The sequence below is a fragment of the Sapajus apella genome, unplaced genomic scaffold, assembly GCF_009761245.1.
Source record: "Sapajus apella isolate SASKATOON/1434 unplaced genomic scaffold, GSC_monkey_1.0 scaffold17, whole genome shotgun sequence".
Classification (NCBI taxonomy): Eukaryota; Metazoa; Chordata; class Mammalia; order Primates; family Cebidae; genus Sapajus; species Sapajus apella.
In genome coordinates, this window is record NW_022436957.1 from 158,027 (window position 1) to 164,656 (window position 6,630).

The window sequence follows — 6,630 nt, forward strand, 5'->3', positions numbered from 1 at the left end:
ATCTTGGCCAGGCTGGTCTCAAACTGCTGGCTTCAAGTGATCTGGCTGTCTCAGCCTCCCAAAGTGCTGGGATTACAGACGTCAGCCACCGCACTTGACCCGTTTTTAGTTCTTAATGTTTTAGGCTCACAGTGAGAATATCTACAAATAGTGGTAATGTTATCATTTTTCTTTTTTATCACTATTATTTTATTTTCATATGCAAAAAAATTAAACTGGAAATAGTTCTAGATGTTTTTTCTCCTATTGTTGGGATGTAGCTGCTTCATCACACAAGGGGACAAAACTTCATTCAAGTTCAATGGCACAGCCCCAGTTTAGCAGATTTAATTCCGAACTTGGAACTCATTTCTAAAATTACAACAGAAAGAAAGAACAAAGATTCACTGCAAAGGAATGAAGTATGATACAATGTTCTTTCAAAAAGTTTTCATTTTGCAACTGTAATTATATGGCTGTCTGCTTTAGGCCATTTTAGATGTGTGTGTGTGTGTATATAATACATATTCAGCACATTTTTCAAATCCAGACAGGGTAACAGCAATAAGCTTGACTCTCTCTCTGTGTGTGTGTGTGTGTGTGTGTGTGTGTGCTATGTGATACTTTAGTATATATGTATACATATATATGTATATGTGATATTTTAGTATAACTTTTCTTAACAACTGATAATCAATTTATTAAAATAACTGACTTAAGCATCTGCAATGGTGACTTCCACCTCAACTCCTGGCTCAATACTGATGGAAGTAATCTGCTTAACAATCTCAGAAGGACTGTGCAAGTCAATGAGTCGCTTGTGGATTCTCATCTGGAAACGATCCCATGTTTTAGAACCTTCACCACAAGGTGTTTTTCTTGTAGTGATTCTCAAAGTCTTCGTAGGCATTCGAACTGGTCCTTTCACTTTCAGATTCTTTTCCTTTGCTCCTCTGATCAAGTCAGCACACACCTTCTCCAGCAGTTTTACGTTGCGGCTTGATAGAGTGATTCGAATTCGGTGAATGGCCACCTCTGGCTCCACGGGTGTTTTTCCGGCATTCTTAAAAGCCATGGCTGCTGCGTGGCTTCCTGACCGACCTGTTCCTCGGCAAGAGGGAACAGCAGTGAGTCAGGGGCAGGAGCGTGCGGACTAACGATCCACAACAGCTACGACCGCGTTTTCCTCAAAGAGCAACTTTTGTTAATAAAGTAGTACAAGCTATTTCTATTCTATAAAATTTATATTTTATAGCTACAAGGGTGAAAAGCAACCTATAGCATTTTCATGTCACCTATCTTTGTACACAGATAGTACTTATTGAATTTGAGCCCCAAACTGGAAGTGCTTAGTTTTAGCCCTTGAATGAGCTTCCTTGCTTCTACAGCCTTATATGATACACTACTCACATTTCCAGAATTTGCCACCACTCATCTCTTTAAGCTGGGAGAAACAGGTGAATCCAAACTTTTGACTACAATTTTTTATATACAAGTTAGATAACACAGCTCAAGAAGACAGAGCTATCCATCCTAAGCCCATCACACAAATCCTGTATTATGTTAGACAAGTTTTGAGTTTTCTGCTTTTTGCTTACAAAATAATTTACAAATTTAGAAGTAACTGGTAAAACTGATACACAATGTCAAAGGAAAGGTGATATTTTTCTGTTGTTGCCAAAACAGTTCCTGCAAATTTTGTACTCTGCTTTGTTCTCTAACTATATGTCTGTTACATGCAGAAAGCTCTTTCACAGGAATTGTACTATTTAAATCATATTTTATGCTTTATTTTATGACCAATTGTGTGGTTATGATTGCCAGAATAATGTCAGTGAAAAGCACACATTTCTTGGAACCATTCTCAATAGTACTACCTTTTCCGTTGTCTTTAATTTGGAAAGTAATAGTCCAAAGTCATTTTTAACTATTTTCACTGTGCACTTTGCAGGCAATTCACATAATTGAACATTTTGAATACATATATATATATATATTACCTATTTATTTTTCTTTTATATAATTCATCAATTTGTACCCTTACATACTTATATCTTTCTGATTAAAAGGGCAATTAAAATTCATAGCCATAATTTATCAAATCTAGCATTTATACCACTCATCAAAAATAATTTAAATACTAATTATCACCAAGTAGCAAGAGGAGGCAGTTCCTTATTTTCTCATACTGTAATTGTAAACGGCTCCTAAACAAGTTCTAGAAAAAAGAAAAAGAGGACTTTGGAAACTTCTAATTTCATCGTTGACACAGTTATGGCCTATGGTGAAAATTTCTTTATGAAGTCTTGGAAGCAGAACAATTTGCTGAATCAATAAAATAAGAGCAAAGATCAATGAGGCAAGGCAGAATTAAATGTCCACAACCCTTACATTCTTTAAACAGTAAATATGAAAGAGAATAAATAAATAAACCAGAAATGGAGTCAAACCACAGAGAAGAATCAATTATGATCAAGTTAGACTCCAAAAATATACATAGAATTTAAAATCAGTAGTTTTAAGTAAGGATTTCTGGCTTTGGGCTGCTTCTTCTGTGCAGTGAAAATGTGTTACCTGCTTTACTGATCATTTATATTTCAACAGATAATGGCCAAATTGTGAAATCTCACCTGTGGAATACTCTAAAATGTCTTTTTTGTTGTTAATAATCCATAAAGACGTAAATTTCCAAAAAATAAAATACTTTAAAATGTTAAAATAGCTACGTATATCACTGGAACTCTAGGATGTAAAGTAGAAACCAGGAAAAGTTAAAAACAGCTTGTGAAGAGTTAAATGTGCAATGTGGCTAGTTACCGAATGTACCCAGTTTCTCACGGGCTGCAGTGCTGCCCTGTCTACTGCAACAACAACAAAAAAGCATGTTTGCATGGCATGAATTGGCACAGGTTATTCAAGGAAATTACGTATGCATCCAGGGAGCTATTCAGGAGAAAGGATAGGAAAAAAGTCAAGCAAAACAGTTTTGCTGTGTATAGCAAATTCTCCAGAATATGAAACTCGATGCTGAGAGAGTCATTTGGAAGCAGCATTTCTACCACTTAGTTAAGAAACCAAAAGAAAACCCCAAACAACACAAACGCAAAGCAAATGCTAGTATTTTCCCCATGAATACTGCAATTTAAATATTTGCTTACCACCCTCCTCTTTTCATGTATTTTGTGTGATGGCTGACAGGTGTCCTGATAAACACAGTGAGATAAAACAGACCAGAAACTGGTGCCTATGCTATCTATTTTCAAGTCAGGAAAAACTCTAAAAAAAAAAAAAAACAAAAAAAAACAAAAGGAAAAAGGAAAAGAAGTAAAGCAAGAATCTCAGCTAAATCTTTCTCTTTTTTTTTTTTAAAGAAAAAATTAATAGCTTACACACATTTTGTTTTCAAGACAATCATTTATATGTATACGTTGTCAGGGGTGTCTTTTGAAAACGTTATTTAAATAGACCGGATTTTGCTTTTCATGGCGAAATTACTGAGTTTTTAATCAATAATTGCAAAGTTGTGTTTTGTTCCTGTATCCAGGATAAAGGGGAAACCCACTGTGGAATATTGCTGGTTCTTGGAATAGAAGGAAAGGATAACATCGGAAATGGCTTCTAAAAGTCTGGCAAGATCTGACTCATAATTTTCATCTCTATGACTTTGAACAAAAGTGATACCAATGGAGACCAGAGGTGCCATCTAACCCCCCCAGGAAAGGATGGCGATTATCCAAGGATAGTCATGAGACATGCACTGATGGTACGTACATAATGCTTAAACTTCTTTAATCTATTTAAAATTTTCTTTTGGTTCAGTATTTTCCTCAGCATCATAAATAAATGCTCATCTTTCTTTATAAGAACTCAAGCCCATGTGGGATACAGTGGCTCATAAACCAGTTCTGTCTGCAGAGAGGAGATTGTAAATCACAGAAAAGTGGATGCATGATGACTTAATTTGCTTGATATAGTTTGGATATTCGTCCCCTCCAATCTCATGTTGTAATTTGATCCCCAATATTGGATACAGCTCCTAAAAAGAAGATTTTGGGTCACGAAGGTGAATCACTTATGAAAGGTTTGGTGTCATCCTTGTGATAATGAGTGAATTCTTGCTCTATTAATTCCTGTGAGATCTGATTGTTAAAAAGGACCTGGTGGCCAAGTGCAGTGGCTACTGCTTGTAATCCCAGCACTTTGGGAGGCCAAGGCAAGTGGATTACTTAAGACCAGGAGTTTGAGACCAGCCTAGGTAACATGACAAAACTTCGCCTCTACAAAAAAAAAAAAAAATGCAAAAAAATTAGCTGGGCATGGTTGTACACCTCTGTCGTCCCAGCTACCTTGAGAGGTTGAGATGTGAGGATCACCTGAGTCTGGGAGATTGAGGCTGCAGTGAGCCATGATTGCACCACTGTAATCTAGAACTCCAGCCTGGGTGATGGAATAAGACTTTGCCAAAAAAAAAAAAAGAAGAAGAAGAAGAAGAAGAAGAAGGAGGAGGAAAAAAAAGATAGAGAGAAAGAAAGAAAGAAAGAAAGAGAGTGACAGAGAAAGGAAGGAAGGAAGAAAAAAAGAAAGAAAGAAAAGAAAGAAAGAAAAAGCAAGAAAAAGAAAGAAAGAAAGAAAGAAAAAAGAAAATGAGCTACTGGCACCTTTTCCCCTCTCTTTCCTCCTCTCTTGCCAGGTGATGTGATGCCACTTCCCCCTCCACCTTTCACCATAAGTGGAAGCTTCCTGAGGTCCTCACCAGAATCAGATGCTGGTATCATGCTTCTTGTGTAGTCCACAGGACCATGAGTCAAATAAACCTCCTTTTCTTACACATTACCTAGCATTAGGTATTATTTTATAGCAACATGAAATGGACTAAGACACCGACTTCCAAAGAAAAGATTGAACTAAATGAAGATTAATTTGGAAGATCCAAGGAAAGGATTTTGAGTCTCTGAGGTGCAGGAACACCAGAGTTGGGACCGGGGGAACAAGTTCAGAGTAAGAAAGAAGGCTTCATAATGCGTAACTGTGACATATCTGAGTGGCCATGGTTCCACCTGCCCTTATTGTCCTAGGAGGTGACTAGACCAGACCTCTTCACTGAATGCATGCAACAGCATCTGGATCCTCTTCAGTGTGCATAGTCATTTTTTTCCCCAGCGGTGTGTCTGGAACAATTAGAGAAAAAAAACATGGGCAATCCTCTGTTTTGACACCCAGAAGTCCAATTTGTTTTAAGTTCTATTCAAATCAAACTTCACAGGCTGTTCTTCAACCTCTTTACATTGGGAATTACTGATGCTACTCCACCCAGCATGACATGTTCCATTGCAAACACTGTCCTGAGTAATTCACGCACCAGAATGTCTTGCTTGATTATTATTTTTAATGTATTTATGTTTTATCTATCCAACAATTAATTATAGATTAAGTACCTTATAGTGCCTTTACATTCCACAAAGAAACTTACAATAACAGCTCAGTGATTGCCAAGAGAGCAACATCTTTATTTTGAAGTGTATGAGTTTCTCATGTTTGGTGTAAAAAATGTCTGCCAACTTAGCAGCTTAAAATAACACTTAAAGATCTTATTATTTAAGAGGTGGGAGTCCAACATGGATCTCTCTAGGCTAAGAAAGAGAGGTTAATGGGGCTGGTACTCTTCTGGAAGCCCTAGGGAAACATTCATTTCCTTGCTCTATTTTATCTACTAGAAGCCACTTCCATATCTTGGCTCCATAACCTCTTCCTCCACTGTCAAAGCTAGTGATGTTAAATTGTGTTGTCACGTCTTTGGAAGTTGGAGGAACATTATCCTGGCTACCACATGAAGTCATGAATCAAAATTACGAGTCCCTGGTCTTGATTTCTCTACATTTCTGCCTCAATTTTTTTTATGTGAAAAAATATTATTTGGAAGAATTTTTCATAGCATGTACTCTAACTTCCATTCTAGGAGTGGGTCACTGAATTTCTTTACTTGTACCCCAGACGTGTTTCCGCCAAGGTTTTTCAGTCTTGACACTATTGATACTTGGGGAAGGTTGACATTTTGGACAGGATCAGTCTTTGCTGCGTGTGTGCATGTGTGTGTGTTTTGGGGGGGGGGGGTTTGTGCTGCCCTGTGCTATGTAGGATGTTAAGCAGCATCACTGACTTCTACAAAATGGATGCCATTAGCACCTGTCTACCAAGTCATGATGAGAAAAAATGTGTGAAGACATCGCTTAGTGTCTCCTAAGAGGAGAGGTCACCTCAGTTGAGAACCACTGGTTTGCAACACTGTAACTGAAACAAAGAGACATGCATCAGCCTCTGACCATTCTGAATGAGACTGTCCAAGATACAGTTGTGTGATGCTTAATTTTATGTGTCAACTTGGGATGTCCAGAAAACTAGTGAAACATTATTTCTAAATGTATTTGTGTGTTTCCAGAAGAGATTAGTATTTGAATCAATAAGTGCAGTAAAGAAGATTGCCTTCATTCATGTGTGTGAGCAGTGTCCACATAATCAAAAACCTGGATAGAACAAAAAGGCTGAAGAAGGGAGAATCCCGTCTCTCTTCTGGAGCTGGGACATCCATCTTCTCCTGCCCTCAGACATCAGAGCTCCTTTTTCTTAGGCCTTTGGACTCAAACTGGGACTTAC

General features: G+C 37.6%; 1 pseudogene across 1 annotated transcript; it reads right to left on the reverse strand.

Moving 5' to 3' along the window:
- Positions 1–658: 658 nt before the first annotated feature.
- Positions 659–1,171, reverse strand: LOC116556607 (annotated as a pseudogene). Its single transcript, XR_004271082.1, has one exon. The product of XR_004271082.1 is annotated as a 40S ribosomal protein S20 pseudogene (transcript).
- Between the last annotated feature and the right edge of the window lie 5,459 nt (positions 1,172–6,630).